This window comes from Coffea arabica, chromosome 5c, assembly GCF_036785885.1.
Source record: "Coffea arabica cultivar ET-39 chromosome 5c, Coffea Arabica ET-39 HiFi, whole genome shotgun sequence".
Taxonomy (NCBI): domain Eukaryota; kingdom Viridiplantae; phylum Streptophyta; class Magnoliopsida; order Gentianales; family Rubiaceae; genus Coffea; species Coffea arabica.
This window is the reverse complement of record NC_092319.1, coordinates 43,226,697-43,240,211: the sequence shown is the minus strand read 5'-3', so window position 1 is coordinate 43,240,211 and position 13,515 is coordinate 43,226,697. Positions and strand designations below refer to the sequence as shown.

Here is a 13,515-nt window from a genome sequence, read left to right as displayed (position 1 = left end):
CTTTGCGTATTGTGCATGAAAACTGAAGATGAATAAAATAGGGTGTCACTAACTATTGACTAGTGAAGCTTTGAAAAAAAAAAACAGAAATAAAGAAAAAGAGAGCTCTTTCTGTAAATGAATTAATTTCTGAAGATGCATGCCACACTTTCTTACCTAAAACCATAGTTATTAAACTCGGCCCGACCCGATGTTGAATCGGTCAAATCGGTGGATGGGCCATGAAATCGAGTCGATTTAGCAATTGGATTGGAGTTGTAGATGATTCGTTTTGAACCATTTGACTCGAATAGTCGAACCTATGACCCATTAAATCTGGTAGTTTGTTTATGAATCCAATTGGTTTTGAAAATTTTTCTGAAATTACCTTTTTACTCATTTTTTAAATTTGACCAACCACACCAACATTGGCATTGTCATCTTTTTGACAATTAGATGAGAAAAATTAAAAAGGAATTTGAGAATTAGGGTTTTTTTCTTTATTTGATACTTAGATTTATCATTTATATTTGTGTATAATATCAACATGAATTCATGAACTAAAGAACACGTACAGTTATAGTTTGTATGTATAAATTATGAAATATAAATATGTTATGACTTGTTAATATTTAAGAATTTTTCTACTTATATTATAATTTATATGTTTATTTAATCATATTATATATATTTTTTATTATATAGTGTGACCCGTTGGTTAAATCACTAATCCGCCAACCCTTGCTCCCATCGAGTTGATGCCCGGTTGATTTTAATAACTATGCCTGAAACCACTTGTTAGTGTCTCCACCCAGACTGCAAAATCTGCATGCCTATTTGCCCAACTCGAAAAATTCAAATTTAATGCATTTGGGCCCAAATTAATTAATTATTTATTTTTACCCCAAACTGTAAAACTTATGCTAATATTTGCAATAACATTTTTTCAATGGAAAAAGCCCTCAAGTACACATAAGAACACCGATACTATACACAAGAGATGCAAATAAAATCAACTTGGAAAACATTCAGAATACAATCCCGGGCCCGAAGCTATCTGCCACAATTCAGTATCTTAGCACTTCATTAGGCAAATCCTATCTCAGTTTGCGTTCTAACTACTAGATTGTCTTAATCCAGCCGTATAAAGTTGAATCTTTCAAACCACCTGTTAGAATTCTAGATTTTTACTTTTTCTTTAGAATTCTAGAAGTTGTTTTTAACGTTATCCCTATACAATCTAGTGATCACAACAAAAAATTACTTGAGTAATACAATATCATCTTTTGCAGACAGCTTATAGGCTTTAGCCTTCTACTATTTTATGTGAGAGGCCACATTAAACAAAATTTCCTTGACGAGTCAAAATTAGAGAATCGACCTTTTGCGAGCCCATTCAAAATTAAAAAGCATCCCGACACTAATTTGAGATTTTCTAATAAAAAATTTCCAGACCACCATTGTAGTGAACAAGGAAGGTGATAACATTTTTGTTGGATTACCTTTTCTGTAAATGCTTGTAACATGGAAGAGGTCTGCCATCAAGAATAAGGCAAAACAAATGCTACCCCGTCGATCCTCGGAAAGCTAGTCAAGCCCCCATAACCATTTGTTTCAACTTTTATGTCACCATCAATGGTGGCTGCTTCAATTTACTCTCAGTCTTGCTCGTGGTTCATTCGTTTTGAATTTTCTCAGTTACTAATTAATAATTGCAATTGCGTCAGCAATTAGATAGTTTAATCGAATTACTTGGGCGTATTTATTTGGTTTGGTGAAGTTTGACACCTCTAGATCTGCCAAACCTATTTAGATAATTTGTAAACGTGGAAACCAATCGGATATAGCCTCATAGGAGGCGCAGGAGGCATCTACCGCCATAATTTAGGAGCAGATATGCACTGCTACCCATAATTTACTAGCATATAAATGCAGTCCTGCTTGACCATTTGTTGTTTAATCAGGCAACTGAATTAATGCCATTGAATTTGAACAAAAGATGGAAAAAGTTGAGAATTTAGGTGAGCTTATTGAGGCTCAAACTCATTTGTGGAATGCAATGTTCCACTTCAAGAAGTCTGCATGTCTAAAATGTGCAGTTGAATTGGGAATCCCAGATGTGATCAGGAATCATGGGAAGCCCATCACACTTTCTGACCTGATTTCTGTCCTCCCAATCCACCCTTCTAAATCTGCCCGCATTTTTCGCTTAATGCGATTCTTGGCTAACTCTGGATTCTTTGTTGAAAACCCTCAAGGCTATGCACTCACCTCTGCAGGTCGGCTTCTTTTGAAGGATGCCATTCAATGTACGGGCACACATTTTTCTATCATGTGATCCTGCCCAGTTGAAGCCCTGGAATTTCTTGACCGAGTGGTTCCTGAATGATGATCCCTCTCCATTTGATACCACATTGTGGAATAATTTCTGGCATTACAACGCTCAAGAAGCTCGATTTGGAAAAATGTTTAACGAGGCCATGGGTAGTGATAATCAGTTGTCTGTAGAAGTGCTGATAACCAAATGCAAGTCTGTGTTTGAAGGCTTGACAACTTTGGCTGATGTTGGGGGTGGCACCGGCAAAGTTGCTAGGGCATTGCCCAAAACTTTCCTAACATAAAATGTACTGTGTATGATCTCCCACACGTCGTTGCTAATCAAGGAGCTGAGAACTTGGAGTTTTTAGCTGGAGATATGTTTCAAAGTGTACCCCGTGCCAATGCAGTCTTGCTGAAGGTAACTAAAGCCACCTTGTCACTGAATTTCTGATTTTTTTTTAATAGCAGAAAAAATTTATGATTTTCTTATTAAGTTTTCTGTTTTTTTCTCTCGTTTGGAATCGATTTGCACGATTTGAAACTTATATCGAATCTCTCATAGTAATTTGTGATTATATCGGCAATTAAACAGCGGATCCTTCATGACTGGAGTGATGAAGACCGTTTGAAAATTCTCAAGAACTGCTAAAAGGCCATTCCAGAGAAAGACAATGGGGGGAAGGTGATCATTATAGACAGTGTAATGGTAAGCCAGATACAAGATAAGACATCATTTGAAACATGCCTTAAAAACTTGATAATATTGTATGTAAATATTAGAGTTCACCCCCCCCCCCCCCGGGGGAACAAAAGTTCTCAAGATATACACGGGTACCTTCTTAAATGCACAAGTTTCCTAATTGTCCTCTCTTCACCACTTCCTCCTTCTTTCCTAAAATCTTAACCTCTGATTATGTTAGCGCTCTACTGTGTGAAATGTAACAAAAATAAAAAGCACAGTTAAACAGAGATTCAATTTATCTCTATTATTGTTCAAAAGAATGACACGAGTAGTTCTAGTAGTACAATTTGATTACTAAATTTTAGGGTTAAATGCCAAAAAACTCCCCATGAACTATATACCCAATTGCAGTTTACCCCATAAACTATAATAATAGAAATTTTGCCCCCTTGAATGATATGTTTGGACAACACTACACCTACTATCTTAATTTTTTTTCTTTTTTCTCTATTTGCTTTTTCATTTTTTTCCTTTTCTCCCTTTTTTTCCTTTCATTTTCTTCTTTTCCCTTTCTCTCATGGAACTAGCCAATGTTTCCCTCTAGTGCAAAAAGACTTACATTAAAATTTTTAATATTTTAAAACCACTTTTTTAATTTTTTTATTTGTTAAATTCATTCTTAAAAATTTATCATAAACTCTTTGTTATTACAAAATATATGTAACTTATACCGTAAAGTGTATTAATCTAGTAATTAAACAATTTAAGTACCTATAAATCAATTAAGAGTTCACAGTTACTCAACTACTTATAACAAAAGTAACATATTATATATCACATAAAAAAGAAAAGTTAACAATTGTTATTTGTAGTGAAATAAAAAAGATAAGAAGAAACAACAACAGTAGTTCATTTTTTATTTGTTATTGATACTACTAATAATGGATTAATCAATATCTCTATTTTGTTATTATATATTTGAATAGTTTAATTTCTTAAATGACATTGACTTCAACATTTGGAAAAAAAATTTTGCATTCCATAGAATTCTTTTATAAAATATTGACATATAAAATTAAGAAATAAACAAGTTGTGACTAATCTAGTACACTGATTTAAACAATGTTTAAAGAAAAAAAAAAGGAAGAATCTAAAAAGAAAATGATGGGGAAAAGGAAAAATAACAATGCTTAGGATAAAAAAGGGGTAGATTTGTCTAATAATATCATGAAAGGGGGCAAAGTACCAACAAACATAGTTTTGGGGGTAAACTGCAATAAGGTATTCATGGGAGATTTTTGCATTTTCCCCTAAGTTTTATCTGTGTGGATATATAAATTTCTAAAGGTACTTTAAGCTTTTATATCAAAAAATGATTTCATTGTTAATGAAAATAACATCCTATTATATCCTCAAAAGTGTTGCAAATAATTCAAAATAGACAAGTAACTATGTCTTCATGTAAATTAACTCAGAATATAATACTACATGGAGAATCCTATTTTTGAGGGATTTCAAAAAAAAAAAAAAATTGCAATGTTAAATGTTAGTATAGTATCTAAGTACAAGTGGAGTGTGCATTTACAAGATAAATTCAGCCTAGCAGTTGCAAAACTATTTTTAAAATATTTTTCTTATATAATAATGCTACCCAATCAGGAAGAGCTCAACCCATTATTTTCCATGGCGCAGGAGAAGACTATGCGTTTGGCTCTTGTGCATTCCGATTTCATCCAGAAACTGGTAATGCTTTTCAACATCGGCCAGCATCCTGTCTATGGACGGCAAATTCACTTTTCCAGATAAAACGCCAGCTACCCAGAAAAAATATTGTCCATTTGTCAAAAACAAAAATGTCAAAATTAGCTGATCAAAATTGACTCTAAAGTATTAATTAAGTAAAATCATTTTCTCTCTTAATTACAAGAACAATATTAAGACTAACCCGGTTCGATATTCCAATAAAAGAAAGAATTGAAGCAAGTTGTGGAGGAAAGACGTGCTTGTAAAACGGACGAACTTGGTTGTCATCAATAGTAACAATCCCCTTTGTGTTTCAAAAATGAAAATCATGTTTGAACCTTCTTTTTTTTTTTGGCAAAAATCCCCAAACCCGGGGAGGAGGTGCCAACTCCTATTTTTATTGGAGAAAAAAAAAAACAAAATAAGAGTGTCAACAAGATAGCATGCGTCAAAGAAACTAAGAAATCTATTCCCTTACAATCTGACGACGAATACAAAGGCATTCGTCCCTATCTAAAACTAAAGATGCCCTGACTCAAAATGGTAACTGGCAAGGGGAATTGTAAAAAACATCTTCATTGAATTGCAAGGCCGCTAGCTTATCTGTAGTAGCATTTGCCTCTCGATAAACATAAACAACTGAGGCAGCCAACTCTTGGGAGAGCCCCCTAATCCATCGTAGAACATTACATAATGGCCATTTGGCTAGCGCTCCTGAACAAACCATGTGAACCAGGACTTTAGAGTCCACCTCCACCAATAGATGATTACAATCCCTTTCCTGGCAAAGCAACAGGCCATACATCAGCGAGAGACTTTCAGCTGTCAACACATTAACATCTCCAAATTCTTTATACAAAGCAAAGATGTGCTCACCGTAATGATCCAGTAGAATACCGCCCCCTACTTCTTTTCCAACTGCTACACTGGCATCCGTGTTCAGTTTGACGTGAAATTGAGGGGACGAAACCATTTCATCACCATAACTGAGGGATGATGAAGTCGAGAGGAGGCAAAGCCAGCCCAATGATCATCCATGTCCCCACGAAAATGACTTGCAAAGAAAATCCTACGGCTCCCAACGGTTCAATAAAGTGATTAATCTTGACAATCACCTCTTGAACATTAAACCTAGCTCCCTCAAATCTTGCCCGATCGCGCATTCTTCATATAAACCAAATAATAATAGAGGGCATGGCACTACGAATGTGATACTTCAAAGTTTCTGAAGATGAATAAAATCAAGAAACCCGCTTTGCCGAAAGTAAGGACTTCATGACATCAAGAATACCAAATCTTCTTGTAAAATGGTCCCAGACGATTGTAGCACTTGGCCCATGAAGCAGCAAATTACTCACCGACTCCTCCTCCTGTAGGCAGCAATCACATCTAGACGCTAAGGAGATGCCACGCTTTCTCAAAGTCAGATCTAGAGACAATAAGTTCGTCAAAGCACACCAAGTAAAAAAGGAGACCATTAAAGGCAGAATATTACACCAAAGTAACCTGTTAACCAACGTTGTATTCCTGCTGGAGCGCAAACCTTCCCACGCTGACTTGATCGAGAAACACCCTGCAGCCGATGGCAAGTAATGGTTCAAAGACTCGGCCGAGACCGAGACGACTCGGCCTAGTCCGAGACAAGACTGCGACGAAACGTTTCCGAGATACGTGACTCACCGAGATGTCACCGTGAAGAGTTGAAACGGTCGAGTCACACCGAATCACTCCGAGTCATCCCGAGTCAATTTGAATTTTTATTATTTTTCCTATTTTTTTAATTATTTTTAATTATCATATTTTTTATAATTTTTAGAATATTAAATATTTCAAAATTCGCGTCTCCCCGAGACCGCGACCGATATGCCGAAACCAATGTGGAACGGTCCAAACCACGACCGCGACTTTGAACCATGATGGCAACCATCCCATCACGTCATCTAGGTCAGGATAAAGAAAAAGCTAAGAGACATGTTGAACCAAATGGGCTGAAAGCCATTGCTGCAATTTCGATATGATCCATCCAGCCGACGTATAAAAACTCCACAACCTGCATATAAGGGGGATTATGCACTGCTACCACTTCAGTTATTGGAGCTGAAAGTAGCCAACGATCATACCAAAAATCCACAATCCCCTTACCTGAGCACCATCTGATCTTCTCCTCAACAAATAAATGGATCTCATCGAGTCTTCTCCAAGCCGTAGAAGGACGATGAACTCTGACTAGAGACGAATGCACCCCCTTGATATATTTTGGATGCATGAAGGCAAACCAAACCGAGTTATTCAAATGGAGCCGCCACAAAAGTTTGCAAGAAAAAGCCTGATAAGTATCTTCAAAAGAACGGAATCCCAAACTTTCCTCTTCCAAAGAAAAACAAAGATTATCCCAAGATGTCCAATGAACCCGCTTATTATCAACATTCTGATCCTACAAAAATGCATTACAAATGCTGCCTGGCCTTACAAACACTGCCTTGGGAGGATGTTAAACAGTTAGTAAGCATTAATCCCTTTTACAAATAGTTATATCCTCTTCCCTTAAAAAATTAGCAATCATATCATATTAATCCCCTTTGTAAACACTCCTGTCCTCTTTCCATAGAACAATATCAACCATGTCATCTTAATTGTAGTTAATTTTATTATGAATTTTTTTAACGAATACTCATTCGGTACTCTTAATATACCTAAATCACGTCTATCTTACTATAATAATACGCATGGTCACAATTAATGCATCCACTGCATTTCGACATTTTGCCGAGTTGATAATAGTTTTTTTTTTTAAATTATAACACTTAAAACTCTTTTAACTAGGTAACCATCAAGCACCCGTTAACGAAATCATTTTATTATTCTTGAAATGTACAATTGTATATTTCCAGTCCATACCAGATTGTAAACCCTGATATTATTGTATGTCACTGTCCAGCTCTAGGCTATTGCCACTTAAAACTTAGAAGGGTCTCCACCTATTATTAGGATTCGGCAAATGAAATGTGGGCTTTAATTACTGGTGGTCACCAGATTAAAAGGAAAAAAGAAAAACCATGTGTAGGTTGATACCCGGTAGCATGGAGAATGGCATCAGCAGCAATTAGAGCTCCATCCTTGAAAGCTATTTCGCCATTTTCATAGCAATACTCGACCTGCAAGTTGCTTGAGTAGTTGGAATTGCATACTGATATAAAAAAACATGTCTACCAAAATAATAATAATCATAAAAAAAATCCAAACAAAGGAATTTTATATACCATATAAAAAAGGATAAATCTTTTATACACTGACTGTATATATACCAGCAAGTCTAAATATATGCTACATATATAAAATTTGATATTTAAATTCAAATTTAGATGATGCGGTATCCATCCAACCCTATCAGTGCAGGAAAGGATTTTAATGGCAAGGGTAAATCTATTATATATTGACAGTGTATGCATTAGCGAGTCTAGATACATGCCACATATCTAAAATTTGATATTTAAATCCAAATTTAGTAAGATTCGAAGGATTTTTTGATTTTGGTTTAGTAAAATTCATTCATTTTTTAACTTTCTTTTTGGGTGGCAGTGGATTTCAGTTTTCTCCCTATTGACATTTGAGGCCTGCCCAAAGCGAATTCTTCATAGATCATACATTCAGGCTGATGGTGAATTAGCCAGTGATAGTGAACCTCTGCAAGTTCATTTCAAGTAACTTAGGGAACAAAGGAGTTAAAGGATTGTTTGGACAAGAGTTAATTGATTTTAAAAAAAAAAATTTTTTTGAGACATTCCCTAAACACATTTTGTTACCATCTTATCCCACTACCACAAAGCAGGAGAAAAATGCTAAATGTAAAACAAATTGTTTATCCACAATTTTTCCATATTTATCCTTTTCAAAATTACACATTAAATTGAAAGTATTAACATTTCAGTCCGAACTTATATGATAAAGATAATAAAATGTAAAACAAAATATTAGGCATATTTCTTTTCTCTTTACCTTCTTCATTTCCTCCAATTTTTAAATCACCCCAACCAATCCAAGTTTCTGCCTCTTAATTATCCAAATTTAAAGAAAAATATTTTTACATATGTTGTAATTTTATTAGTTTCACATACATCGAGTGTGCTTGAATCATTAGTTTACATGAAATCCACAAAAAGAAACAAATTCAGCCCAATAATTTATTCAAACAAACCAGTGCGTGAGCCAATTTTCAATTAAATGGGTGAGCCAAACTTCAATTAAAGGGGCATTAACAAATTCCCCATGTTTCTATGCCAACCTGATTTTTGTAAGAAATGTGTACTTATTGGCTATCCCACATTAAATGCCTTAAAAATAAAGTACTATCACAACGGCATAACTGCCACCACATCTTTCTTTGTACTATAACATCACTGCTGGCTTTACTATAGCAGGAAAGTTTTTTCAATGCGTGAATCTTTTGCCACTACATTTCCCTACAGGAGAAAAATGATGTGATCTAGATCACACTCCACAAATTGCAAGACACACAGAAAACAGAATAGTTCTATTGCCAAAGTGGCGATTACAAGCAGAGCAAAGCAAATTCCAACAGTGGGAGACAAAGGCTGAGGATAAAACTGAAACCTCAATTATTGTAGCAGTACCAATCTTGAACTGAACTTTTAGTCTAAGGATAAACCTCAATGAGACAATTTTGAACTGAACTTGTAGTCTAATGATAAACCTCAATGAGACAGCGCACACCGAACACTGGAAGTATTTTGTAGTCACTGAAACCAGCATCTCGGAAAAGCTTTGCCCATTCTTTCTCAGTTCTTTCTTTAGCAGCGTGACACATCAACATCTGCATGTCCATACCAACTTGTGTTTCAACTGACTCGTCGTCTTTAATCTGGCTTTCCAAAATCATGTCGATAATAATGACTCTTCCCCCTTTGTTTCTCCCTGGAATAGCCTCTTTGCAGTTCTTGAGAATCTTCACACAATCTTCATCACTCCAGTCATGGATAGAGCTGTTAAGTTAATCGAGTAACTCGAAAGCTCGTTAGAGCTCGGCTCGTTAAGGCTCGAGCTCGACTCGTTAATTTTGGTTAACGAGTCGAGCTCGAGCTCGAAACATGCTTGTTTAGTTAACGGGCCGAGTAAGCTCGGCTCGTTTGATACTCGAGTAGCTCGTTAGAGCTCGTTAATGAAGGGCATATTTATCATTTTAGAAATCAAAATTATAAAAATTAAAAATTATAGGTTTTTATTAAGGTTAATTTGCACGAGCTCGAGCTCGAACTCGTGAAACTCGACTCGTTTGTGATAAACGAGTCGAGCTTGAGCTCGAACTCGAGCCACATGTACATTTAACGAGGCGAGTTCGAACACATTTTAAAGCTCGTTTTCCTAACGAGCTCGAGTCAAGCTCGGTTCGAATTAAACTCGAGTCGAGCTCGGCAGCCAAATACTCGACTCGACTCGGCTCGATTAACAGCTCTAGTCATGGAGAATCCCCTGTTTTCCAGTAAAATCACAAAATTAAGCTTATCACACTCCATCACTGCCTCACGCATCAATTAATGAGCGCCAAGAACTCCGGTTTCTTTAGCAAACATTCTAGCCTCTCAAGCAAATATTTTGCATATGATTATTACTGTTATTCTTTCATACAACAGGCGTCTATGTTAGCGATCTTGCAAATCAACTGTTAAAGCTGGACGTTTAATTGTTTATATTTCTGTTTATTGAAATCGTTGTAGACTTATACATCAACATTGTCTCAATTGTTTCTTAATTATTCGAGTGGCTAAGGAAAAAACGATTTCATGGAAAGTATCCTTAATTACCTTGAGCAAGATTGCATCAGCAGTAGGTACCTTCTCTAGCATATCTCCTGCGACAAAGTCCAAGTTCTCAGTTCCCTCTTGGCAGGCAATCACGTGTGGGAGATCACACACAACACACTCCAAGTTGGGGAAATTTTGGGCAATGGCCCTAGCAACCGTCCCTGTGCCGCCCCCAACATCCACTAAAGATGTCAAGCCGTCAAACACAAACTTGCACCGGGTCATCATCACCTGAACGATGAAAGTAGAATCATTGGCCATGGCTTCATTGAAGCGGTTTGCAAAATTAGGCTCTTCAGCAGCATAAGCCCAGAAGTTTTTCCCATGCGCTGTATCAAATGGAGCGGGATCATCATTCCTGAACCACTCAGTCAAGGAATTCCAGGGCTTCACTAAAACTGGGTCGCTCATAAAAAAGATAAGTGCCCTTAAATTGAAAGGATCGTCTTTTAAAAGAAGACGGCCTGCAGCTGTGAGCGCATAGCATTGATCTTGTAGAACAAAGAAGCCGGCCTTTGATAAGAATCGCATCAGGCGATAGATGTGGCTAGCTTTTGAAGGGTTAACTGGAAGGGCAGAAACCAGCTCAGAAAGTGTGATAGGCTTCCCATGTTGATTGATGGCTTCAGGGATTCCCAGTTCAATTGCACATTTTAGAGATGCAGACTTTCTGAAGTTGAGCATTTGGTTGCGTACATGATTTTGAGCTGCAAGAAGCTCAGTAAGATTCTCCGCTCTTTCCATTCCTGCAATAGTACAGAGACCAACGGCAAAAATGGTTTCAAGTTTTATAGCAGGTGAGCACAGAGACGAATGGCATTTGCCTGCACTTAATATAAGTCTTTCATCCTTTTTTTTTTTTTTTTTTGCTGATTAGTGACAATTAAAAACGTTTGAACAAGTTCCGACTCGTCTGTTTTGGGCTTGTAAAGTTAAAAACCAAAGACCTTTTCAACAGGTAGTGTTGGGCTGTTTAATTGGTCCAGCCAGCTTTAAATCCTTAGTCACGCATTCCAATGTAGATTCTCCAAACTCAACTCACTCGTAAAATTAAAGAACTGTCACGTGACGGGATTAGTGAATTTAACATGGAATAATCTTTTACGTAGGCGATTGGATTGTGACCGAATGCCTGTAACTGAGGATTTGATGCCCAGTTCAGCCTTTTCAACTTAATAATAACCTTGATGTTGTACTCAGTCAGCAGCGAACAAAATGAGGCCAAAAGAAGGGGCTCTCGAATGTTTTTTTAGTACCCTAATCACGAAATTACGAGCAACTGAGATCGCATTTTTTTTCTTCCTTTTTTGGTATGCATCTTCAACAACTATTACTTTCTTACGGCTATGATTAAGCCACTTCGCATTGCCAAATTTTCCAATAATCCAAATTAAGCAAAGTAAATAAGTATTTTGGAATTTCACACTAAATGTAAATGGAAAAAAAATCTCAAAAATATTTCAAAATGTTAGATTGCTAATCACGTCCATGTTTTCGAGATTGCGAACAAACGTATGTACAATTGATCAATGATTAGTACTTGTTTATGTCTAGGATTAAGCCTTAAAATAGTTGAAAAACAAGTGTTTTGGATTGCACACTAAAAGGGAAAAGATTTCCAAGAATTAAAAAAGTTAAATTGCTGACGTTGTTAATGTTGAACATGTCCTTTTGCACAGTGATTATTAATTAGTCCTATTGCATTTTGGCTAAAATGCGTAATTATGTAAGAATTCTGAAATTTTGGGTCATTTATTCATTATTAAAACAGTAAAGAAATCATATCCACATCTGTTCTCATGAGAAGTCCAAGATAAATGCACGAGTTCTTCAAATGCAGTTTATAGTAATCCACCCAAGGCTAAATTTTGAGCTTCAAAAATTCTATCCACACTTTATTTTAATGTGTGATTTTATATGTAACGGTGGATTCTCCATGACTGGAGCGATGAAGACTGTGTGAACATACTCAAGAACTGCAAAAAAAGGCCCTTCCAGGAAGAGACAAAGGGGGAAAAGTGATTATCATAGACATGGTGATGGAGAGCCAGTTAGAAAATCATGAGTCCGTTGAAGCCCAGATTTGTTTTGACATGCAGATGTTAGTTCTTTATGGTGCCTAAGAAAGAACTGAGAATGAGTGAGCAATACTTGACAAGTTGTCAGCCTGTGCAATAATAAAAACCTGCTCAAATAAAGTTAATTTTTATAAATAGTGGTAAGCAGGGTTGAATCCACAGGGACTGGGAGTAACTGTTTCTTTTCAAAATTCGAACTAATAATGGGGGTGTTTTTGTCCTAATCCTTTGCAAATTCTAGTTTCTATCTATTGCCTACTCTCATGCTACTGTGCGGCGGCTCCCCAGCGAGAATAGAAGACCAAGCCCTCCATCCGTCCTTGTCTTCGCAGAAATTACCAAAATGGGCATAACGTCTTCTTTTCTAAAAATGCCCCTAGGACAAACTCTATCATTTGGACTCCTTTTCTGCCAAATTGGCACCTGTTATCATATTTTCGTTCTACTCCCTGAAATAAATGCAAAATACTAAAAGTGAGTAGAATCCAACAATTAATCCATATCGGGCCAGGTAATAGGGGAAATTAATAATAAAATAAATGATAAAATTGCAACCTATCAATACTCTTCTGGGATGCTGGTTTCAGCGGCTATAACGTCTTCCAGTGTTCGGTAAAAGGGGTCTCATTGAGGTTTATCCCTAATAAAGGAACATTAATACCATTGCAAATAAAAATCTGTTGATCTTTTGTAAGCCCATACAAGATTAAAAGGCACCCTGACTCTAATATGAGATTTTCTAATAAATTTCCAGACCATTGTGGTGAACAAGGAAGATGATATCTTTCTTTTGGATTACCTTTTCGGTAAATGCTTGTAACGTGGAAGAGGTCTACCATTAAGAACACTGCAAAACAAATGCTACCCCGTCGATCCTCAAAGAGCTAGTCAAGCC

The 13,515-nt window shown here is 36.4% G+C and overlaps 2 pseudogenes; one reads left to right on the top strand and one right to left on the bottom strand.

The window, feature by feature from the left end:
• Positions 1-1,868: 1,868 nt before the first annotated feature.
• LOC140007539 (trans-resveratrol di-O-methyltransferase-like) lies at positions 1,869-13,264 on the top strand (annotated as a pseudogene).
• On the bottom strand, positions 5,259-11,286 carry LOC113689520 (tabersonine 16-O-methyltransferase-like; annotated as a pseudogene).
• Positions 13,265-13,515: the final 251 nt, after the last annotated feature.